The sequence below is a fragment of the Lichenostomus cassidix genome, chromosome 3 (genome assembly GCF_008360975.1).
Source record: "Lichenostomus cassidix isolate B80296 chromosome 3, HeHo_3.0, whole genome shotgun sequence".
Taxonomy (NCBI): Eukaryota; Metazoa; Chordata; class Aves; order Passeriformes; family Meliphagidae; genus Lichenostomus; species Lichenostomus cassidix.
In genome coordinates, this window is record NC_139483.1 from 101,096,428 (window position 1) to 101,122,045 (window position 25,618).

General features: G+C 40.6%; 1 protein-coding gene across 11 annotated transcripts in view; it reads right to left on the reverse strand.

Annotated features, from left to right (window-relative positions):
- Positions 1–17,755, reverse strand: part of CYRIA (CYFIP related Rac1 interactor A) — a 53,332-nt gene extending 35,577 nt beyond the window's left edge. For 4 of the 11 annotated variants that reach the window (XR_014851115.1, XM_085056900.1, XM_085056898.1 and 1 more), the window contains exons 1-2: positions 17,619–17,749; positions 1,700–1,750 (exon numbers count right to left, since the gene is read on the reverse strand). The gene's annotated coding sequence lies outside the window, so the exon portion shown is untranslated. Of the gene's footprint in view, positions 1–1,699; positions 1,751–17,618 lie in introns of all 11 variants that reach the window. The other 7 variants (XM_085056892.1, XM_085056891.1, XM_085056890.1 and 4 more) reach the window with 4 other exon arrangements.
- Between the last annotated feature and the right edge of the window lie 7,863 nt (positions 17,756–25,618).

A 25,618-nucleotide genomic window follows, 5' to 3' on the forward strand; every position in this document is an offset into this window, starting at 1 on the left:
AAGAAACTGCCATGAAAAATGAAAATTATTCTATTCAAAGTGAAATTTGTAACACCCAAAAATCTATGTAATAATACCATTAAAAAATGCAGCTGGGTTGAAATGATCAGGTGCTCAAGCTGAATTTTATCCCACATAATTCTGCAGAAAAGATTCAATTTAAGTTGGATCTCATAATGAGCTATTGCCAAGACTGGTACAGCCAAAGGAAAATAATGTTCACTAGTAATGGTATGCAATATATTAAAAATTAAAAGATATAATAATGAAATCATAGAAACGGGAATACATTTCCAAAACATTTAGCAATTTATTATAAAAGTTATATTTATTTAAAACTATATTGAAAAAGAAGTCCAGTTAAAGCAGTTCTAAACTCAGAAATTAATTTTCTAATCTTTTGAAACTACTGAAATACAGAATGCAATTTAACTGCCCAATAGTGATCGTTTTGCAAGTGTTGGGGCAGGGGAGGCTATTACAAAAACGAGGGGACCAGCTCCTTCATAAGGTTCTATATGGACAGCTATTTCAATGTTACTTTTTTCAACTCTCTAAATAAAATAATTTATAGAGATGCAACCTTGCTCCCAGAATAAAGGTGAAGGTAGCAAGGAAAATAAATCTACTGCAGAAAAGCTTGGAAGTGAACTTCCATTTCAACCATAACCTCAATAACGTTAATATAACTCCACAAACACTCTTCCTAAATATTCAGTTTCACTATCCTCACAACCTCAGGGGTCAAGTCATCCAGTCCATAAATCAGCTTAATTAAGTTTTGGCTTTGAAAAACACACAGTTGTGTTTCTGCAGCTATATTTATAAATATATGACTAAAACCTGAGTTTAATCTAATTATAGACTTTTATTCATTTAATTTCTAAACAGTAAGCTTGATTGCTGCCTAAAGAGGAATTATCTTTTGAAACTCAGGGATGGTGCAGGGCAGATTGGTTTTTTTTCCTAAAAATACATTCCTTACTGCAAATTGTAACAATTCATTACGAAAACAGATTAAATTATATCAAAATGTAACACTAATTTCCCAAGTAGAACACCCACACAGGGAACTAATTAGCAATAACTCCTCTGTGTAAACAAGTCTTTGTACCAATTAGTAGCTGGTCAAGTCAGGGAACTCCCTTTCTCTAGGGGAAAAACTTTTTTTTTTTTTTAGCACTTCTTTATTTTGCTGCTGGCTGCAAATTCTCTCCAGTTCCGTAGCAATGCATGGTATTTACAACTTATATTTCTAAGAGTTTAATGGGAACTCTGTCAAGATTTGAAAAAAAAAATGGCAGTAGAAGACCCATAAAAATCACAGAAACAGGACTTCAAAAGGGATGAGAACAAATCCCACTCTCTGCCTAAGCCAATTCTGTCCCAAGGGTTTACACAGACCAGAACAATAACAGTGAAACGACTCAAAACAAACAGTGGAGTAAATGAAAAAAGTACATGGGAAGAAGAATTCTCAATTGTTGTTCTGTAATGAGAAAAGCAAACAAATAAAAACCTCAAGGCGAGAATATTATGCCCAGATAGCATTTTGAAAGCGTCAGTTAGGTGCAACAGTAAAACTACATAAAGGATGTATTCAAGGGGGGCTGAGTGCTCATTTATCATTGATGATGTTCAAATCTGCTAGACAGCTGTTCTGTGCAAGGCTGAAAGTACCAGAGTTGACTCTTCTTACCTTGTTGAAGATGATCCAGAGCCTTCCCAACACTTAGACACAGGATGCAATCTGTGGATTTTAAAATTTATTTAAAAGGATTGTTATTAATGAAACTATTTTTATTACTGAGTAAAAATCAGAAAAGTTACTAAAATGCCTTTAATAGAATATAACTTCCCTTTCTTCAAAAGCAATGAGGAATCCTGCAAGGTCTCCTACTCTTCATTACTCCCAGAGCCAAAGGTCAATTGCTCTCTCACTACTGCACACCAGGACAGTGAACTACAGTTACAGGAACACCTCGGGACAGGGAAAGGACTGGCAGCACCTCAGAGAACCCAGAAACCCTCCCAGAAACCCACAGAGCAGTGATGCTGTAAGAGACAACCTCTGACCCTCCAGTGCCACAGGGCTGCAAAAACCAGCTCTAAACACCATTGTCTTTTACAGCACTTACTGGGTGAAGATGTAAGAAAACATGTCCCCTTCCCTCTTGACTGAACAGCAACAAAAATGACAGGTCTGAAAGACTCTGGAATTCCAGCACTAATTACATTTATATAGATAAACTAAATTTTGGAAACAAAAACCCAGCAACTATCAAGGAGAACCTCCTATTCAGCTGAATTATAAAATTACAAAACCTTTGCAACTTATGCAGAATAGCTACTCCTCAGCACAACTTTAGCAGCTAGGACTGAATTAGATTTTTAATCAAATACATACAACATTCTGGAAGTCTGCTTCTTAAGCTTTTAAAAAAATTATCTCAGATATCTAATTTTCTTTCAGTATAAAACAAAATCAAACACAAAACAAATAGGATGTAAAAAAAATATGTCAGTGTAATTCACAAGGTTAATGTGATTAGCAGATATGAAATGGGCATAAAAAGATGACAAACAGATGTCAGGAAGCACTTCTTGTTTGTGAGTGATAACTGCATGGAATGGGCTGCAAGGCAAGTTCACTGAGGTATCACATTTGGACTGAGGGAGATGCCATCGAGTGGGAAAGCCAATGCCATGGCATGGAAAGGGGATAAACTACTCTGGGAAGTTACCAGTTTCCGGTTTTGTGCCTTTAAAATATCCCTTTAAAAGTGGAGAGAAACATCCCAAAATTGATATCAGAGTTTTCCATAGGAAAGCTGAGGGGAATGAACAGGAACAACGTGTTTAGAAAATAACTAAATATCAAGATACTTTTCACCACACTGTGACTTAACCACAGGGTGAAGAAACATATTTATGAGCAACCACTCTTGTCCTTCGGAGAATTTCCAAGTCAGAAAGAAAGGAAAGTGATCACTTCTTAAACACCAGCCTGATTAAAATGGACTGAAGTGAATAAGGCACTCTAGAAACTTTAGTAAAAACCTTAATGCTGGTTTAAGGAAAGGATATTAACAAGGAGGCAAACCATCACATACTAACACAGAAGAGAAAATTCTCTTTTACTTTTTTGGTAAGATCCAGCAAGTCAATTTATCCCTAGTTATAATGCATTTATACAAAGAAACATGGGAGTCAGTTCAGTTCCCTCAGCATAGAAGTCTGGGGGACCTGCTGGGAGCAAAGCTTATTATCCATCCAGGGATTTGAGCAGTCATAGTTCACAACCAATTTGACTTAAGGAAAAACACAGCTGCTATTTTGAAAGTTTCCTGCTGTGTAAGAAATAATTAAGGCTGTATGATCAGTATTCAATGAAGCATAAATAGCAAAGATGCTAAATTAATTCTATTTGCAAGTAAAGAGTTAAGTGAAGCTGCATTACACAATGGACTACATAATGTTGTAGTTCAAAGGCAAAAGAGAAGAGCTAAATGAGATGAAGTGTGCGTCAGAGGCCAAACTCTCAATCCTAACTATGCAACCACAACATTATTCCATGTTTTAGAAGTCCTTTACTCAAGAAATAGAAAGTACAAGCTCCAAAATGAAGCAATGAATTCTATCCTAATTCAAAATACAAAAAAAAAAAAAAAAAAAGGAACAGCTGAACACACTTATCAATGTATAAACTGAAAAAGCACAGACTCATTAAGACTCATTACAAACTTTACTACCAAACTGGTACTATTTAAATCTTATGCAGAAAAATGAGAGCAATGTTGATGGCAATACAGGAATACAGGTAATTCAGGGCAGCCCATCCTTAGAGCATCCTAACGTGAGTTTCTGACTCTCCCCACACAACCCTCAAAGCACAAACTGCACCAGAAATTTGCAGCCCAGGAGTGGCACTTAGCCTGTCACTGCTGGTGTGGGGACTGGGAGCTCAGTTTCTGATTGCTGGACCACTTCCAGGTGGAGGAATCCATGACAAGTTTAGCAGGAAGCCCATGCCATCCCAGTAGCTTTTCCTCATGTCCCGTAGAAGCGAGGTGCTGAGACAGATGGCTGAGCTCCGGACTAGAGTCAAGCCCTGAGTTGTCTGCTGGACCAGACACTGTTAAGTCATTAGGATGCTAATAGCTTTAACACCGCTTAAAGAAAAAAAAACACCCACACACAAAACTTCACGCCCTACAGTTTTTGCTAAATATAAGGTTAGACTTGCACCTCCTTGACAGGAGGCAAACAGACAATTAGAAGAAGAGGGCTGAGACATCTGCTTAAGACAGGGATTCCCCAGAGAAAAGCTAAGGATCATGCCAACTCAGGTTTGCAGTAGCATGTTGCTACTGCTCCTTTAGCTAACAGAAGGCAAAGCTTAGGTCAGGGATAAATTTTACTCTACTGCCAGGATATACATCCTCCGGTTGAGGACATTGTAGATGCCATCTGCTTACATTCAGTTTATTCATTTTGATTTAAAATGCCAGGCCATAATTCTTCAAATATATTCTTTAAAAAAAAAAAAAAAGCTTTCAAAATGGCTGATTACACTTGTGTACTCCCTGGGGCTTGTCATTAAAAAAATATGAAACTCAATTATTCCACGATTTTAAGTTGCTCTGGCTTATTTTTCCTGCTTTCCAGACAGCTTCTCACTTCCAGGCTTTAAAGAACTTTTTCTTCTACCTTCCTAAGCACGCAAAGACAATGCTGCCACTGCCTTCCTAAAGAAGCTGCTGAATCCCAGCTTCCTGGAAAGCAGGATCTGTGGCCATATATATATGTCAGAAAATAAAAGAGATAGGGCACACAGCCACATTCTGGGCTTGGAACCAGCAAACATGCTACAGCTTGTATCTGGACAACTAAAACCCTGTTCCTCCATGCAGCCTTGCCAACTCCAAAGAGCCTTTTGGAAACGGTCCATTGTCTCTACTAACCCCAGAACTATGCTTGGGCATTATCTGGGAGAGTGTTAGTTGGCATAGAACAAAACTGTGTCATGAGCAGTACTAAAAATGTAACAGTAGAGTCGCATGCCATATCCACTCCTTATTTAGTTCCTGCTATGAACATGCATCACAAATACAGTACCCAGTTGCTTCTGGAGAACGTAATTTTGAGAAGTTCATTCCATAACCAGCCAAATGCATTTCAGAATTAACAGGTCAACCTCACCTAGGTGGTTGCTGCTTTCAAATCAGGGGAATAGAACCACATAATCAGGTAACAGCTGAGCATTTGTGTTTCCATGAGTATCACATGCAGCACACGTGAAAATTTGCACTCTCTAGGTTTTGGAGCTTTTTAGCATGTTCAGATGGACTGAACGTGAGCATCTGATTTCTTAATTTTGGCAAGCCTGGATTGCTGCCAGTAGAACATTGGCCCTGTCAGCTGGTTATAAAGTGGGCATAGCTCTATCAACAGCATCCCAATGCACAGCTGAGACTCTGCTTCTCCAAACTTCACCCACATAGGGGTGACAGGCAAGGAAGAAATTCATCTTACAAGATCAGCATTTTAGGAACAAATCTGTGGGTTTTTTCAAAAACTCACAGTAATATATGTCTTCACAAATTTGTTTCTTTTGTCTAAGTCAGAAATCCCAAATTAATTACTTTTAAAATAATTCATGCAAACCTGAATTGAAAAGATTCACCCTTATTTTGCACAGAAAGGAACACAAGCAAGAAGCTCTTATAAACACAAGAGAGGCACATAAAACTTTCCAACTACTGTTGTGCAAATCTGGATGTAAATATTGTACTTGGCAAGAATTACTGTGTGTAAAACTTTGTATAGATGTGATTATGCAGTGTCATAGGGGACTGAAAAATCATCACGACTACAAAAACATACAACCCTTTCACAACGGCTGACGTACAGATCATCTTCAGTCCCAACTCCTCACCTTGTAGTCTTAAGTGCAATGGTACTGTGCACTGGGTTTCTGTGGCAAGGTTTGGGTAGTGGGGAGGGCAGTGAGGCACAACAGGACAGCATGACACAACTCACCATGGCCAAGGCTGAGCCCATCAGTGATGGTGGAAGCACCTCTGGGGTAATTGAGTTAAGATGGGGGGAAAAAGCTGCTGCAGAGCAGCAACCAGAGAGAGAAGTGAGAGCATGAGACCAACAATCCTGCAGTTCAGATCAGTGCAGAAGGAGGGGCAGGAGGTGCTCCAGGCACTTGAGCAGATTCCCCTGCAGCCCCTGGTGTAGCCCATGGTGAGGCAGCTGTGCCCCTGAGCCCATGGAGGCTCACGGGGGAGCAGAAATCCACCTGCAGCCCATGGAGAATCCCACACCAGAGCTGGTGGATGCCTGGAGGAGGCTGTGACTCTATGGGAAGCCTGTGCTGGAGCAGGCTCCCAGCAGGACCTGTGGCCTCATGCAGAGAGGAGCTCACACTGGAGCAGGTTTGCTGGCAGGACTTGTGACCCCATGGGGGACCCACAGTGGAGCAGGCTGTTCCTGAGGGACTGCATCCTGAGGGAGGGATCACATTGCAGCACTTCATGAAGAACTAACTGCAGGCCATGGGAAGGACTCACATTAGAAAAGTCCATGGAGGACTGTCTCCTGTGGGAAGGACCCCACGCTGGAGAAGAGGAACAATGTGTGGAGGAAGGCGCAGCAGAGGTATGCTGAACCGACTGCAGCCTCTATTCTCCATCCCCCTGTGTTGCTTGTGGGAAAGAAGTAGAGAATTTGAGAGTGAAGGTGAACACAGGAAGAAGAGTGGGGTGGGAAGAAGGTGTTTTAAGATTTGGGTTTATTTCTCATTATCCTACTCTGATATGATTGGTAAAAAGTTAAACTTATTTCCCCAAGTGGAGTCTGTTTTGCCCATGACAGCCACTGGTGAGTGATCCTCTCTGCCCTTATCTCAACCCACAAGATCTTCATTATGTTTTCTCTTCCCTGCCCAGCTGAGGAGGATAGTGACAGAGCAGCTTTGGTGGGTGCCTGCCATCCAAACAGGCTCAGCCCACCTCAGCATTGACAAAACTGCTTATTACTCTGTAAAACCTTGAGCACCCATTTATAACTGTTGGAATACCAGCTGCCAATCTGGTCTGGTGAGTCCACCAAATAATCCACCTAATAACCATCTGCTCCAGCCTAATAGTCCCAGATGATGAAATCCCATACTCTGATTTACCTGTGAATACATTAATTGTGGCACCTTGAACTACAGGTACAATTTCAGTCTTCAAAGAGATGAAAAGATGACAAATATATCTCAACTGTGACATCAACACTCATCTAAAGACCATCACTCCTATAAACCATAAACCCATCAGATCTTTCAAGAAAAGCAGCCAAAAGCCTACAACACAACAAAAACCCACCCACATATGTGAAGTAACAAATTTATTAAATCCCAGTGATGGTAACACTGCAGGCATGAGACAGACATCTGTTTTTCACAGATCTTGGCCTACATCCTAGTTCTGATCTAAAAAAAAAACCCCAAAAACCAACAGCTAGGAAAAAAAAAAGAAAAAATTACTTTAGATCCCTAATTAGTATAGTCCTTTCGCTCTGTTCCCAGGATACCTACAGTGACACTAGAAAAGGGTGATGCTAGGAAAAGCAGGAAATTACTGTTATTACTAAAATCTTAATTTTCTCCAGCTCCCTTTGGACTCCTTGACAAAATGCTTCATTTCATATGAAAGTGAATGTTTGGGTCGAAGATGTCCATTTTTCATAGCTGTCAGAGAAAAAAAGTCTGGTTTGCACAGACACATTCATTTTGCTGTGATTTCTAAAACATCTTGTGTTGGACTGAGCAAGAAGAGACAGCTGATTTATATGCCCCCATGTCAAATTGCTTCATAGCATCAATAAATAAAGGGAACACACAAGGCTGACTAAACCCAAGCTGATCAATACTGCGAATCATCAACTCAGAGATGGCTTTGAATACACACACAGGACTTCAGCTGGCAGCACGATTTGAGTTGACCATCCTGGTGCTTGCTGTGCACTCTGATGCAGAATCAGGAGCCCATCAAACACCACCTAGCAACCCACGCCAGAAACTGGGTGGAAGTAATTTAGAGGTGCTAACTGCCTTTGCTCTGTGGAGAAACTGTGACTCTCACCAGTGGGAGGGCTGTGCTTTTTGTCAGAATATGTCAAAGGAAGTCAAGCAACTCCTGCTTTATTGTACGCTGAGAGTCACTGTGAGACTGCAGAGTAAGAGAGCTCAAGAACTTCATGAAAAGGCACAGAACTGTCCAGATCTGATCTCTGACCAAGTCTTCAGAGAATCACCCGACTAGTCTGTTTTCTGGAAAAACCTGGAGATGAAGCTTTTTAACAGTGCAAAATTAAGCAATGAATTCAGGCATGCCTACCTACAGTCACTGGCACAAGATGGGAGAATACCACATACAGTCATTCCTTGACAACCAGCAGGAAAGTGTCTGCAGGTTTGGAGGATAGCCTAATCCCTAAAAACTGAAGTTATCTCCTTTCCAAATTCATTTATATCCCTTCCCTTCAGAATCTCTCATCCATGCAGAAAAAAAGAAAAAAGAAAAAAGAAGTTATTAAAAGAATGAAATGTTTGATTTCAATGTCAGTTGAAGGAAATACTGCCACATACTTTGCTAGTAATACCACATTAAACGGAGAGAGCAGAATGTTTTGTACCATGTACAAGAAACAAAGCTACCTGAATAACTTCCCCCCCTGCCCCCCCTCCTCCTGGCCCCAACCTCATCTTGTGATTCTCTCTAAAGCGAGTCATATGGCAGCACTTTTCTCCTTTTATGGGCAAAAAAAAAGGAGAAAGGAAGTCAGCAGCCGAGCAGGACTGCAGTGCCACATGAATTAAGCAGCTCAGAGCTGTGCTACTCCTTTCGCATCCCTACCTCAGTGCTTTATGGATAGGTACTCTCAAAGAAGGACACTATGAATCAACTTCCACTTAATGCATATATAATTACATGTCACTGACTGTTTCACGCTGAACTCGTCAGTAGAGCACCTATTAAAAACCAAAAGATAGAAGGCATGTAATATATTTGCATTTGCTTATCTACCATCTCCTCCCTTTGTGTGAATGTCCTGTCAACAGCAGGCAAACCTCTTCTTTGGGAAACAGCTGTACTGATAGCATGACACTGAGCAGCAATTAAAATTATAGTACTTTCTGCTGCAAGAATTTCCATGTGTCCCCAGTGCCTACTACCCCACACCCACCTCGGGCCTTTTTGTAAGCAGCTCTAAAAAGACTAAATCAGGAAAAGTTATTAATAATCCAGTTTAGCAAATTTGTTGCTTTTTTAGAGAGAGAGAACTGTGGAAATTTCACTAGCTCAATGTTAGGGAAAGGTAAATGACACATGAAATTCCCTATGTATCAAGAATAAAAGCCTTATTATTGTTTTATCAATGAGAAGAAAGGAATCATTGTTTCTGCCTCAATAACTGATACTAGACAATATGAGGACTCATATTCATAAACAGCTACAATATTGAGAAATTATAAAGAAAGCCACCTCCTCTCCATGCACAGGTGATGGGATCAGGAATCTGTATGTATTCCCATCTCCCAGCCAAGCACAGGCAGCAGGATCCATCAGCCAGAGCAGCACAGTGTGCACATGGCCATGGCAGGATACCTGCTGTGGGTCTGGGAACACCTGGCAGCCTTACAGGTACCATCGCTGAGCCAGAGACACCCAGGAAAGCATCCCCCAGCTCTTCATGCACGCTCACTCTGAGTTTTATTTGGCTATTACAACTTAATTTGACTACTAGAACTTAAACTTGACTACTTTGTTTGGAAGCAATTCTGAAAACAACTGAATTCAATTACATGAGCTATGCTTGCTGGGTCAAAGCCGACACTTCAAAGCTAAAATGCAGATAAGCATTTCCAGGGTCAGAGGCCCTATCCTTAAAACTATTTTTTTTTTTAGTCTTTTTTGGGATTTTTTTCAGGAAGGAAACAGTCTCCCTGGTTATCAGATCATTATCAGGTCAGATCAGATGGCCAAAACAGCAGAGTTCAGTGAGGAGTTTAAAATAATCCCATCATTTTTTTGAAGTCTAGCATTGCTCTTACACAAAACACGGAATTTGTTAAATACATATATATATATTTATATATAAGTATAAACGTAAGTATACTTCTTACTGTTAAAGATTAACCATTTACTCCTTAGAAGCTTTCAAGTGTAACCCCAATTTTCTATTGACAAATGTTATTTCTTTATAAACATTGACTGTTTATTTTAAAAGTAGTATTTTAAATCTGTAGGTGTCCCTTTGCCTTATGAATAAATTAGAAGACACTGAATAACAGCAACCTCCAAAGTACAAACACTTTATTACAATTGTGGTGACTCAGACTGCCAAGATTTGGCAGCCCACAGTGTTCCTCAGCAGCAGAACAAAAGGGGATTTTTTTTGGCAGTTTTACTTTTAGTTCAGTAAAGGACAACATGATACTGTCTGTGCCTTAATGAATCAAAACCTCTGTAAAACAAAGGCGTAAGTAGTCAGACTTTCATTTTCTGTCTCACATTATAAAAATGGACAAACATACTACCTTATATATCTCAGACCTCTAATGTGTGTTCTGGCCTTGTCTTTCAGGAAAAAATAAAATAAATAAAAGCAGTAAGATTATCTAGTTGTAGAAATTCAATCAGTTCTACAGGCAACAGTCCCAAAATACTTCAAGATCAGGAATTATTTTCTACCTTCCTGTTGAATACAAGAGACATTGACAAAAAATTCTAGTGGATTTTTTAACACCTTCACTAACCAAAACCATAAACTACATAAACCTGAGTATTGCACTACAATAACACAATCACTAACGTATTCAGAGCATAAAACACATTTTGAGGGAGACTAGTTTTCCAGCACCCCCATCATGGTCTCATCTGGACAGCAAAACCATCCCCACAGTAATTGGTATTACAGAGCCCTGCGGCAGCACAGCCTTGTGAGAGGGTGAGGGAAGTGTTCCAGCCAGTCCTACAGGGCTTTACACTTTAATAATAAAAACATAGAGAAAACAGTTACAAAATATCAGATCCCATTTCCTCTGCCACCATCAAGTATTAGGGAGAGGATTAATACTTCTTTCCAGAAGCTTCTAAAGATGCCAACGTCCATCATGACATCTTTATCTGAAGAAATCACCAACTGCCTACAGATGATCCTTGAAGCAAAACACTGCAATTACAGAGCAATACAGTACAGGGAGTCAGACTGTGTGTATGTGGGTGGGACAAAGTATAACTGGGACAAAATTAGACTGTTCCTGGAAATAAAATGTAGCAAATTTAACAATCTAGCCTTCTCAAATCTAAAGAGATCGCAACAACTCTGAGAAATGTTATTATAGAATTTTCCCCTTGCCATTGCTTCCCTCCCCAGCTCCCCAGCATTACAGCAATCTCCTCTGAAAAATCAGGACCAACAGATCATCCATACCAAATAAAAACCCGTGGAGGCTATTTAAACACAATTCTGGAACCAATTTACTGGAGATAGAATCATATGGATCAGTTATCAGAGAGAATTTTCCTTCTCCTCCAAAACCAATTCTGCTCTGTAAGTGGCACCATCACTCAGCATTTCCATACCAGCTAAAAACAGTAATGAATTTTTGCCCCACAGCTCCACACCACTATTAACATGCATGAGAGAAACCAGAAGATGAACTTTCTCCCCTCTTCCCAGAAAGCCATTAACTGAAGCTAACCTTCCAGATTTTATCTGGGGCAGCTGCAAAATGAAAATTATAATGATCAAACTAGGTATTAAATACACTCACAATAAAGAAAATAAAACAGAAAGCAGGTTTGCTTAGAAATATCTTTGAAAAACATGAAAACAACCCCTCCCTCCCACTTCTCAGTATAACCACATTCAGCCTAGGCAACAATAGTCTTCGGACACTACTGGGCTCAGCTCAGTCGCGGAGGCAAATAGTACTGAGCTGTTTTAAAATATCCCATCTCACCAGTACGCTTTACAGGACATGGGTCCATGCAGGATATGGGTCTTCTGGCCTCCTTGCATCTGTTAACCAAGTATAGATGCAACAGCTGTTGTAAAACATCTCATCAAGGACAAAACATTTACACTGGACAACTGAATCAAACCAGACTCAAACTGTGCCCTAAACCTTTTCCAAAGAAAGATTTTCTCGGGAAGTCCTCAGTCTTGCCAAATCCTGGTCTTCATCCCTTCAAAATCTATACTCTTCTTAGATTTACTAACCCACATAAGTCTAGAAGACCAAATTGGACTCACAGGAGAATTCTGAGCATGGCTGCAACAAATTTGGGTATATGAGGGAAAGTAAGATAACTGGGATAGCAAGCAGGAAGCCATCTAACCTAACAGGCAAGAAAGTTGTGAAGGCAGTACCTTAAACTGATGCCACCTATTCCTGGAAGCTCAAAAGGTACCTGTGTTATTAAATAGGGTTGTAAAACCCTCAGGCCTCCCCAGAAGCAAGATACAAAGTCATTCCTTTCACAAGTTCCTGAGGAAAGGAGTCATGCAATTTTGAAGTTTCGGATGAGAGGGCAGGAGCATGTCCTCAAGCACCACTGAGTTATTTAAAAGCATCAGGAAAGCAACCACAGAGGAAGTAGAAGTGGGTGGTAGGCTCTTTTCAGGTTGAGAGACTGGCTCCCAACCACATCTCTGCACGCCAGGGTAGTGCCCTAAACCACAGGCTATTGTCTGTCTTAAGACTGTTCCTGCTGAAGTTATGAAATGGAAAAATATTTACTGGATGAAAGAATGAAACACCTATAGAATCCAGATCTCCCTCACCTGAATGCCTTAATCACAGTGCAGGAGTCACTCTCCCTCTGGCCTAATTACTGTTTTGTTTTCTTTTTTTTTCCCAAAGGTTGCAGGTGAAATAAAGGACAGCTTATGACACTCTGCTTGCTTCATTCTCTCGGGAAGAGGGTGAGGCAAGCTCAAGGTACTTAAAGCTGAACAGGACAGAGAATAAAGTGTCACACTTAATGAATATGGGATGTAACTAATGCATCATAAAACATGAAAAGAGAGATTAACATCATTGCAAATGCTTCTACTCAAGTTTGAGTAAATAGCTTACACTTATTTCTTAGCAAAACAAGCTCTTCTAATCCTGAGGGAACATTCCCATCTCTGGATGCCAAAGGCAGTGAGGCAGAAGAGAGATTCCGCTCTCCAGAACAGTCTTGGTGGTAACTGCTATGGATGGATGCAGAACGGAAGCTCTGTGCACCTCATTTTCTTCACAGTAAAAAATTGCAGAAAAGTGTGCTTTCAGACAGGGGTTTTAGGACCATCAGCCTCAGCTTTGAGGCATCTAATTGTAAAATAGGCCACTCAAATAATTTATGAATTCAGGCAGTAATACAGTAGAGAGAAGGATTCCCCCGCCCAAATCTCATAAATTATATATAAGAAAGCTTCTAACAACTATTTAATTTTTAAGTTAAACCTATATGTACCAGAGAGATACAGGACAGTACAGAATGACTTTTACCTAAAATGTCAGTTTAAATCTACATATTCCCTTAAAAACACCAAACCACCTCCACAGTGTTATCATATTTCGCAAACTCACACTCTGTCATGCAGAGCTCACCACAGACAAATGGGACCAAACTCAAGATACTGGTATGCTCCATGCCATATTCTAGACACAGCAACTCCCATGCTGTATGGATGCTCTTCACCAGGCCTGGGAAATGTGTGTTTGTAAATCACATTAATTAACCGAAGACTTGAACCAAACCAGACCAGCACATATGATAGGCACATCCAACACCACAAGCCTCACTGCTACTGGAACATTCAAAATTAACTTTTCACATGTTACAAACATCATAAATTCCTGTTTGAGGCATGAACTATTTCAGTCTCTGAAAATTCCTTACACAGGTTTATTCAAAGATAAGCCTGGGACTTAGGCATTAGCTTCACCTTTTGCACTGCTGGTCATCCAAACCATGTTGGTAAAAGTCAACCTGTCCATGATGAAAAGCACTACAGAAGTACTGTCACAGACAGGAGGAAAGAAAAGGGTAATATGCACAAAGAAGTCCCTCAGAGCACTGGTTTTGTTGTCTATTGACAAGTTCATAAATTAGACAAGAGTATTTCAGTTGTTAGCATGCAAAAGTAACCATTCCCAAGTTAAGGTAAGGCTGACTGATGTTTAACTAAATGTCGTGGTTGGTATGTTCATGTTGGCATAATTTCTAAACATTTTAAATCCACAATACTAAATAAAAATCTTTCAAGCACTTGTGTGTCAGTGCTGCACTGGGCCACATCAGTCCTGAAGGGTTCTTGTCCTATATCTATTAATGTTATTTTTTCTATAGAATCAACTACTGCTACCAGTTTAAATAATGAACTTGTATTGAATAATACATAAAGACAGAAAATAAGACATGTTTTTCATTTCAATTGGAAGTGGGAATCGGAATTTTGTATAAGTAGAAGAATGGTAAATTCTTGGTACTTCATAAGAATTAGGACCTGTACAACTCAAATAATTTACATTGCTCTTGTCATAATTCACATGAGTGCATAGCAGCTTCTATTACAATTTTAATTTAAACAACAGAATTCAAATTTATGACTGCATTTTTTGCAGCTCTCAAACTGCCCCATATATTAAATATTTTAATTCATGCCTCTCAAACTGTTTTCTCTGATTTAGTGTTACTGTTTTGCATTCCTAGATAACATGAGTAGAAAGCACTGCTAAAAGAATGATTGATAAAATTGAAATGGATCCAAATACATACTGAATTCAGTACAGAGGAAACACGAAGAGGCTTGGCTGCTTCAAATTAACATATATTGTTAGCACCCATACACCTCTATCCACTGATATTATAGGTCCCAGTAACATACTCAGTTTGTCTCCAGGGATTTTAATAGGAGACTTAATGATATCTGGATCATATAAAGGGTTTGGATGTGGCATAGTATTTTTCTGGCTTGTGTAAAATGTGAACTGAATGATTAAGTTCATGTGCAACTGCATGTAATATGCATCTAGTGCTAAAGATGCCAGTAATGACACAAACATATTTTACAGTTTCTCCAAAATTTCTAATTAAAAGGGCATTTGGAAGTAGATAGAAACATGATAAAGAGGTCTTACTTATAGTATCTGTACACCTACAAAATATTATTTCTGCCATAGAACAGGAATTGTTATTCATATAAATAACATCTAGTATTTTTGACAGACATTTTAAGCTCATTTTGTATATCACATAACGTGGAAATCTGCAACATACTGCACATGCAAATCCTCAGTGTCTTTGTAAGGCTACCATACTGCTGAGGACAAGATATTTCAGCCTGACAAAACAGAGTCAAAAATGATGTCATGGGGACAAGCTAAGCACACTAACAATGAATTATCTTCTCAGCACTGTAAAATTCACTAATAGACTCATTGTCACGGCAAAATGACATCTGACGATGGTAACCACGCAGTAGTATCCAAGATGATCACCATTTTTTCTTTCTGACTTAATCAAGAGAGGTTTATTCTAATTACTGGCATACTTTGTCCTTTTAATCACTTGTGGTTTGTTTATTTTCAGTTTTTAATAAAGAGCAGAAGTTCATGGGAGAAAAAACAGAGCAGCACTGCAAAAGCAGCACAGGAGGGTACTAAAAAAGTACAGGGCAGAATACAGTAAAATAATGCAGTCTTTGAGAAACCATATAAGTAACTTAGAAAGCCTTGCTTACACTTGCCATAGTTTACATCAAGTGAAACTTTAATGACCAGCAGTTAAATTATACTACAGCAGTTCAAATTGAAGAATTTTATTCTTAGTTGCTAAATTATGCTTTTTATAAACTTAAGTCAAACCTTTCATGATGTTCCCATTCTCTGTAATTTCATTCCATTAAAACATTTTTTTTAAAGGCTACCCTAGGAAGTAGTAGGACTTTATCATTAGTTTTTAACTTGAGCCTGGTGAGATGAGGGAGTGGGGGTATTAAAGAGGATTAGAAAGGAGATTTAAACATGAGAAATTACAAGGTTTATTTTTTAACATTACTTTAAAAAAAGTACATTGCTGTTTAATAGTCTCCCTTATATGTTACAGAAATATGAAAGTTACCATAACAGAGAAAAGGGAAGTATCAGCTCAGTTCTTCCGTGTGTAATAGGAGTTGGGGTATTTTTGTAGAGCTGTGCTGAGCATGTGAAAATCTTTGCCCACACGGCAACCTCATGTCGCGACAGCATCCATTCTAGATCTCTCCACCTATGAGCTCACTGCCAAAGTAATTTTCATGTCTTTTCTGGCCTTGCAGATTGTCAAAACAGAAGAAGAAAAGCAAACACATCTCTGTCCCCCTCAACCTAGCCTTTCCCCAAACAGCTACAAACTGCCTTTAGAACTGGTAACAAAAACAGAGAGTGTAAAGATGGGCTGTATAACAATGAGAGACCAGGAACAGGCTGGAAACCAACTCACATCACCACCCTCGGCAAGTTATTAGCAGCACCACTGAAAGCCTGTGCAGTTAAGAGCCTCTCTGTGCTGCCAGTGAATTATGGAGCGTTCGATTTTACACAGTGGCGTAATGTATTACTGAGACCTTGGCAAAACAAACCATAGATAAAGAAAACAAGCAACTAAATGGTCTGGGAATCAAATTAGGAGAAAAATAATAAGAGGAAGAATAGATGCAAGCGTGCTATCTGTTCACTGTAACACCTCCCAACATGGACAGCGATTCAAAGGAGATGAATGTAGCATTCCAGAGCCTGTCTTTCATCTCCTGTCTAGGTACATCCCTCTGGAATCACCACGCTTATGGCACCCCGCATCCAGCAACCACCAGCAGCTGGAACGGAAAGTTTTCAGTATAATCAAAGTTTGAAGCTTAATCTCCCTTTGCCCCGGCAAGGCACCCAGTGCAGCCAGGCACAGCGACGCGCTGTCTGAGCGACACCCGGGCCAGCGCCGGAGCTCCGCCGGGCCCTGCCGCGGGCACAGCCGGCTCCGCACCGCCGCTGCTCTCCCTGCGCCCGCGGCGGCTCCGGCATCCCCCGGCCGGCAGCGAAAACCCGGACACTTCCACCCGCCAGAGCCGGTGGCCGGGAAAGCGTCTCCCCGGCTGGGCGAGGCCAGCTGGGACCCTCCGCTCGGGCACCGCACCCGATGCCTCTCCGAGCGCGGCTGGGGGCGAACGCAGTCCCCCGGCGCTCACCGACCCGGGGCCGCTGGCAGCGCTCCGGGACCGCCGCTTCCCAGGCAACAGTTGGCCGTGTCCCTCCGGGTCCCCCCCGCCACCGCCCGCAGCCCGCAGGGTGCGAGGGGCAGGGGCACGGCGGGGAGGGTGACCCGGGGCCGGGGAGCGGGCACAAAGGCGGCCGCGGGGGCGAGAGGGGCGAGGGGAGCGGAGAAACTCCGGGGCTGCAGCGCGCCGTCCCCGCCCCACCGCGATGCGGGGGCGCCGAAAGCGGGAGCGGCAGAGGCGGCTCAGCCCCCGCCCCGCGCAGCCCCGCGGGCGGCGGCCCCCGGCCCCGCCGTGTCTCCCGCTCGTACCTGAGCCGCCCGTCGCCGCTGGCCGCCGCAGGTACCCTCGTCCATCCCCCGCCGCTGCCTCCGAGTCAGCCGCCGGCGCTGCGGCGCGGCCCAGCCCGCCCGGCCCAGCGCGACGCTGGCAGCCCCGCCCCGCCCCGCGGTGGCTGCGTGCTGCTCCCGCCGGCGGCCGCCCCGGGCGCGGCTCCCCGGACCCGCCTCCCGCCTCCCGCCGCGGGGCGCGGCGACCTCCGGAGGGGATGGGGTTGGGGACGGGGACGGGGATTGGGATTGGGATCCTACCCCCGTGCAGACCGTACGCGGGGACCCCAGGCTCCCCAGCCGGCGGGTCGGGGCGCTGGGGTGTCCGGCCGGGAACAAGGGCAGCGGTGCGTGCGGCTGTCACCCGCGCTGCGCCCCGCCCGGAGACATCGGCGCTGACCCAAAGCCGCCCCGTTTCGCAGAGATCCCATCCCCCTCTCTCCGGTGGGCTCTGTTTTGGGGTGGCGGGAGGTGGGACGGGACGGTGTCTGTATGTAAATACAGGAGTTCGGGACGTCGCATATATATTTTTTTTGTATTTCTGGCTTTGCAGAAGGCTGCGCTTCCTCAAGACGTCAAAAGCAGATCTGAGCCCATTCACAGCTCGTGAAAATACTTTCTACTTCCTCTTGCTGTGCTGAGGGTTAAATGAGGTTAAAGTCGCCAGAACGGCTGTGCAGCGCTTAGTTTCCCCCTTCCCCAAAAGCCAGTCTGTGCCTCAATTACAGCAAGAAAGAAAGCAAGAAAAGAAAATCAAAACAAAAAAAAAAGCCTACAAGTGTCAATATTGGAAGTACAGTACAGAAATACCTGCTTATTTGTTCATACCAGTGCTTTGCTTGCTGAGCTCTTTAAATGTGAGAAGCTGTGATGCTGACCACAAAGCCATCACAACTCTGTGCCAGTGAACCTGAGAGTTCACAGCTGCGTCCTGCCTCGGGCAAATGTGCTGAGGAGAGCTGTGTGCTCCGAGAGGTGTGATTCTCATGAATAAGTCAAGTTTTGGAGCGCTGTGAAGCAGAGTGGTTTGGTGGAGCTGTGAGCATGTAGGGCCTGCTGCTGCCTTGACCTTCTGGCCTGTCACTCCCTCTGAGCAAGCACCCCAGAGCAGCATCACTTCCATGCTTTGATTTCTTGCCTTTACCCAGGCTGCATCCAGATGTCCTTGAATTGTTCTTTTTTGGTCTGAAAACTCCAAATTGTCTAGTTAGAAAATAATTCAAGTGACATACTTAGTCTATTAAAAGGCTGTGTGTCTGTTGCTGGAGCACATATTTAGTATAGCTACCCTTACAGCACCCAGCTTAGTAGAACATTGAGCTGCTGGCTTGCATTTTTTACCCACAAGTCTCAAAGTACCTTTTAAAAGAAGTAAATAGCATTGCTCCACTTTCAAGCGGGAAGAACAGTCACATGGAAAACTTGAACCAGGAGAAAGAACTGAACCTGATTCCCAGCTAGCAACGTAATGTCCCCTTTTAATTATTTTTCTGGGGCATGCATTCTAACTGCTTTATAATGGTTGCGTCTTTAACTGGAAGCTTGTACAAAAGAAAATGCAGCTGTTACCCATCTTTTGGAAATATTCTGATTCTATGAGTGCATGCTATGTATGCTCTCAAGTTGTCTGCACTGAATGCATCAAGGACTTAGCCAGAAGAATATTTTTATATTCTTATCTGCATACAGATAATATTTGGGAGTTAGAAAAATCCAACTTTTAAATCCTGCGAAAACAAAGGAACTGCTCTGTATTGGTGAAATGAACTGTAGAACATCTGCATGTAGTGTCACATACTACCATAAGACTGAAGATGAACAGCCTGTAGGGGAAATGGCAGGCAAGCGATAGATTTCAGAGTCTCAGCTTCAGACGATGACGTTAGAGACCAGGAAACAATTATTTAACTGGGTATTGGCATATTAGCCAAGCCACAACTGTCTGTGTGAAACTGTTATCTTAGTGCTTGTGTGAGACAAATTCAGTTTGCAGCACATTGTGTAGGGATCAGATTCCTCAATAAAGTAATTTCTTATCACTTAGACTCTATGAGTGATCTCACATATCACCCAGTTTTTTTCTTTGAAGAGATGCAGGGTACCCATAAATTTCTGTCTCATCTCTACCAGCCCCATCCCAATACCTCAAGCACCCTAAACTTTCTCTGGTGAAAGGATGTGCTTGCATTTACACAAGTGAATTGTGCCTCTAAATTTGGGTGTACAGACACCTCAATTTCTTAGACATTAATAAAGTGTCAAATCTCCCTTTACAGGCAGTACTAAAATCCAGGTTTGGTGCTTTCATAAAGTTGTTTCACACATCACAGGAAGCAGCTAGGCACCTAAATCAGGTATCTGGTGAGCAATGCAATGGACAAGCCAGTAACAGTCTGTGTTATCACAGCTTAAAGCTGCCCCAATCCTGATCCATGGGTGGGATAAGCAGAAACATCCAGAGATTTTTAAGTTATCTTTAGTTATCTTGCCTTATTTTCTACTGGTCTTCCAGAAGCACCTGTAGGTCCTGTGACCTGTAGATGTATCTCAGAATGCCCATTGCTACCTAAGTGAATCTGTCATCACTGCAGTGGAAATTTAAGTCACTTAGCTAAAGACACCTGCTGCCAGACACCCAAAATTTAGGAGTCTGAATCTCACACTGAATCCCATCTAAATCGATTTGCAGTCTGAAATCAGAGGGGATTTTAACACATTTTATTTCACAGTTATGACAACGTTTACACAACCAGTTGCCATGGCTCAACTGGGACAGAGCAGCATAGCAGTAATCTCCGGATTTTTGTAGGTGCTGGCCTTAAAACATCTGCTGAAATTTGAATGGTGACATAGATTCTTTTTTTAAACAGGAATGATTCATAAAGTCATCTGCAATACTGGCAGATTTTGTATTTTTATCTACCTGGAACAGTGTTCTTTAGTCTTTTGCAGATTATGGTGCCTTGCAAGTCTTGAAACTCATGGCTTTTTGCAGGATTGCATTCAAAATCACCTGGATGCAACCAGTGGTCTCAGAACAGATGGGCACATGAGTTTTTAGCTTTTGATGTTTAATTTGCTAAGCAGAACTAATGTATTTATCTAGCAGTTTTCTCCAGTATGGGATGTGGGAGTTCATTTGTAGAATAAAGGGACATCTTCCTTAATGCTCATTTTAGCTCTGTGCAGACTGAAAAGAAGAAGGTTAGTACAAAGAGCATTCTCAGGAAAAGAAAGGTTTAAAGCTTTGTTCAGAAATTATCAAATTATCAAATTCAAAGGAGAGTGTCTTCAATTTCAGTGCCCATTCCATCAGGCCCTTAATAATTTCCTCAGTCTGGAAGCCCTTTATTTTTGTGATTAACTCAGAAAAAAAGGGTAATTATATATTGTATGAACTAAATTATATGAATATTCAGTACGCTCCTGTCATCAGTTGTATAATTCACAGTACCACTGGTATTGTTTGTAATAGTAACTTGTGAAGAGCAACTTCAGCGCTATTTTATAATTTAATGACATAATCTTCTTTTTCAGTTATATGACTGAAAATTAGGAATGAAGCCAGTAACTTCTGAGACACAACAAGCCAAAAGAGTAGAGAAGGAAGTTAATCTAGAATTTTACAGCTCTGAATTGTGTCTGAAATTGTTTCCTGTGAAAGAACAGTGCTGCTGTGGCTTTGTCAGTATTTTTCTCTCCTCTCAAAGAACCAACCATTAGTTAGAGCGTAGAGAAAACTTCCTCATCTCAATTCTCTCAAGTATCTTCAGCTTGAAGAGCTTTCTTTCTCAGAGCACATTGAGCCTTTACTGTAGTAATCCCCTCGTTTCTCTCTTGTATCAACTGGAACATGACATTGGCAGAGGCATGGGCATCCAGCCCTTTGCTGACAAGGGACAAGCCATGGCAGATTAGAGCAGCTACACCACTCACCAAAACCACTGGAGTCTCATCTGAATACAGCTGGAAATCTGATCTCCGTTTATCTACCAGTTTGGAAGTCAATATATAGGATATATAAATCACCTTTTAAAGACATGGATGCACTTTGAACGATGAATATTAAAAATGTAGTTATTTTATGCATTCATTAACTTCATTAGGCATTCAATGAAAATTAAACAAATTTACTCAAAAATGTGATAGAAGGTCCTAACTTCTGGTATAGTCTTTAAAAAATGTTGATATGCATGTGTGCAGCTTAAAAAACTCGAGATTTATAATCTATATTGCATAAAATAAGCTATATTTTTATCTTTTTTAGCAAGTCAGAATAATATACATTGGATAAGAGTTTGTCTATGTCATTGTATAGAAATGTGGTTAGACCCTAGGACTTTTTTTTATATGGTTCTCAACTATAACTTCCTTAACCATGTATAATGAATGGATAAAGCATAATAACAGTGTTTCTATACACTGATAGATGCTTGTTGTTAAGGCTGCAGCACTGAAAATCATAAAAACAATTAGCATGAAACTTACCTTTTAAATTCAAAGTTTATATAGGAGCAAGCACAGAATATTCATTCTGAATGCTGCTTCTACAGTAAAACTGCAGGATATTTCAGCAGAATTACATTGTACAACCATTAGTTCTGATTTTCTTGAAATAACATTCCTTTGGCAAAACAAATATTAATAATTTCATTGGCTCACTGGATATGTAATGTTTCATTTATCACTATTAATGTTAATAAGAAAATGTCTAAGTTTCAAACTACTTTAAGCTGGTCGGCACAAACCCATTTTCATTTGCATCTAGCAAGATGTATCCTGGCAACCGTATATTTTTGGATTCGTAACAATTTATTCTATTCATTTTATGCAAATGAGGTAACCAATACTGCAGGAATCATGAGAATACAAGATGGATACTTCCATCGTTCAGAGCTATAGATAGATGACTAGGAATCTATGTGAGTTAGATTTTTTTTTAAATAATCTGTTAAACATTTTCTTTAGTGTATCTATCCAGCTTAAATGTTTATTTGGCATGCTTCACATACTTTTACTCAAACATGGAAAGCAAGCAGCAACCCAATCTGTGTCCTGTGAAGTCATGATAATCCCAAACCACAGCCCTGCTTCTTCTCTGTTATTTTCTGTGTTGAAAATCCTGTATTTTTCACCAAACTTACATAGAACTTATGGAGAGAAGAAGAGGAGCAAAGGCTCCCAGCATTGCCACACCTAGGAATGCTGACTTGAAAGCCTGAGAAGCTAATACAGCATATACCACAAGCACGAAGCTGAAGTGCTATATATATGCGTTATCATCTCATGTGTGAATGTCATTGAAAGGACATTTTTCAGAGAGCTGTCTGCTGGTTTTGTTGAGTATATGTCAGCAAATTTGCTATAGAATATGGTTTACAGAAACCTGTGTATCTTTGGTATATTCTAGTATTATCAAACAATTTTTAAAAAATTTTTGATAAGGATAAGATCTATGGAGTTCACCTGCCACAAAGCTTGTTTATAGAAATGTACCATGTATAATACCCTGTAAATGCAGAACATTTATAAAAGTAGACTATTGTTTCCTGTTTTTTCAATTTGTGTTTCTCAAGACTTCTCAGCCTGGATCAAAATCACAGAGTCTGAATACTCTTAGCAGCCAGGCCTGTGTAGTTCTTTTCAAAACAACAACAATAACTGAAGCCTTCTGTGGTAGCATGGCTGAACCACAACCTTACAGCTATTCTTCAGTGGACACGAAACATGATAGCTGTTCTTGTTCTACTCTTAACAAAACTATTTTCCTCTGCTTACCAGTAGGACTCAGTTATACCCAGAATAAATTCAAATTACACAACTGAAATGGTCCTCAGTCACTTTTCCTGCACTCATATTAGAGTTAAATGTACATGTAACAAGAGAACAGTTTCTGAAGCAACTCCTGAGCCACTGAAGTTTTCAGGTGGCTGAGGATCTTTCTTTTCAATTTACCTTCATACAGCTACTGACCAGCACAACATTTGGAATATGCTTCAGGAAATAAGCAGTAGAGCTTTCCTTGAGTACAGCAGTCTCTGTCAAAGGAGAGGAGGACAGAGCTGATGGAAATGGAAATTTGAGCCATCTAATTTTGCCCCATTACATGGTCGTCAGCAACTTCAACTGAGCTGAAATCTTTGTTAGTAAGTTAAAAGGCCAGGACTACAATTTGAAGATGTATGAAATGATGATCAGTTGTTATAGGAAATTACACAAGTGCTTTGAAGTAACAGTTGGGTTGCTAAATTAGATTCTTATCTTTTGTAATAGGAAAAGCCAGGGTTTGACTTTCCCATATTATCTCAGTGTGGATCAAATACATACACTTTTGCAAAATCCATATCCATTAATGTCCGTTGTTTATAAACCAATACACAAAGCCTCTGCTCTTCAGCCAAAAAGCAGGGTAGGTACCCAGCTGGATTATGGGAAATGTACATTAAAATCTTGATTCTGATAGTTCCTAATTCTTGAAATCTTAACTCTGCAGCTTTAAATACTGTTTTTAGCTCATGCTCTATGTATGCAGCACCACTGTTTAAAGAATACATCAAACCAAATAAGATCTAATATCCTGTCTTGCATAGACTATTTGGAAAGGATTTTCAGGATCCAGACACTCCTTTGCAGGAGCATTAAGCTGTGAATGGATGTCATCTTCTCAGGTCTATTGTATTGGTACCAACACATCACCACTCCCAGATTGCCTGTGTTTATTATCCCCAAAGATTTGCTGGGATTATTTTCTATTATAGTCAAAATGAGAGAGGTTAGATTAAATGGTTTAAATAGTAGATCTCTTCTGGGTCACCTCATTTTGACTGAACCATATTAAGATGTGCTCACCTTGTCAACCCTAGAAGAAGATATGAGCAGATGTGACAGCCTTCAGCACAGCATGGAGAGAAATTGGCCTGTTGTTGCTGGAGTGAGCATCTGCTTAGCACCCAGCAAACTCAAGGAATTAAAAAAAAATGGGTTCTCCTACAATTATTTGTCTCTTCTGCTGTAACAAACAAGCACGTGCAATAGTTTTCATTAAAGTCACTTGGATTTATCTGTTGTTTGCTGTGTCAAAACAAATATCAGGATATATAAAAACTACTTGGTGTAAATCTAATGAAGATTTTTTTTTCCTGCAGGGTCCTTTTTTCTCCTTATCCATGTTTCACAAACTGTAGAACATCTATCCTACATGCAAGCCAGTAGGAGACTGGCCTCTCTCTTTTCTTTTGAGAGCAAGGAAGATAAGTTTAACACTCTCTTAGGTGTAATTTGAAAAAAGAAATCCCCATATTCCAATAATTATTTTTTTCACCTAAAATCTGAACAGTCAAAAATGCTACCTCATTAAAAAGGAGTGCTTCTCTCTTTTAGGCAAAAATTCAAAGAAAATGTAAGCGTATCAGTACTGTTAGATTCCATTTGAGATGGTACCAACATGAAAACAATTTAAGCCCTCTACAATTTAGACACTCCGTGCCTAGATTATCATTTGTCTAGTGTGTAATACAAACAGCACAGCAATAGAAGTGTTAGGAACATTAAGATAATGTTTCTTCACTTCCCAAAAGTGCATTATTCTTTTTTCTGTCTTATTAGAATTAGAGTAATTATAGCCTATATACTATGCTCCAGCTAGATGATGTTAAAACTACTTTAAAAAAAAGTAAATATCCTTATTTTTAGTAAACTATTTTGGCCTTTTCTGGCATCTGAACTAGAACATGTTCTCCTGAAGGTTATCTAAATAACCTTACATCTCTTCTTACAAGCCTTGAGTCTATATGTAAATGAAATAAAATATCACTAATCTAAAAGACAAATACAGCAGTAATTTAGAGAATCAATAGTCAGCAGTCAAGTAGGTGTTTATAATGAACAGTCATTAATTCTGAGTTAATTGTAAGGATAAATGCAAGGTTCTTTTACATGTGTGGAAAAAGACCTGTGCCACAAAAAATTAAAAAATCATAGGC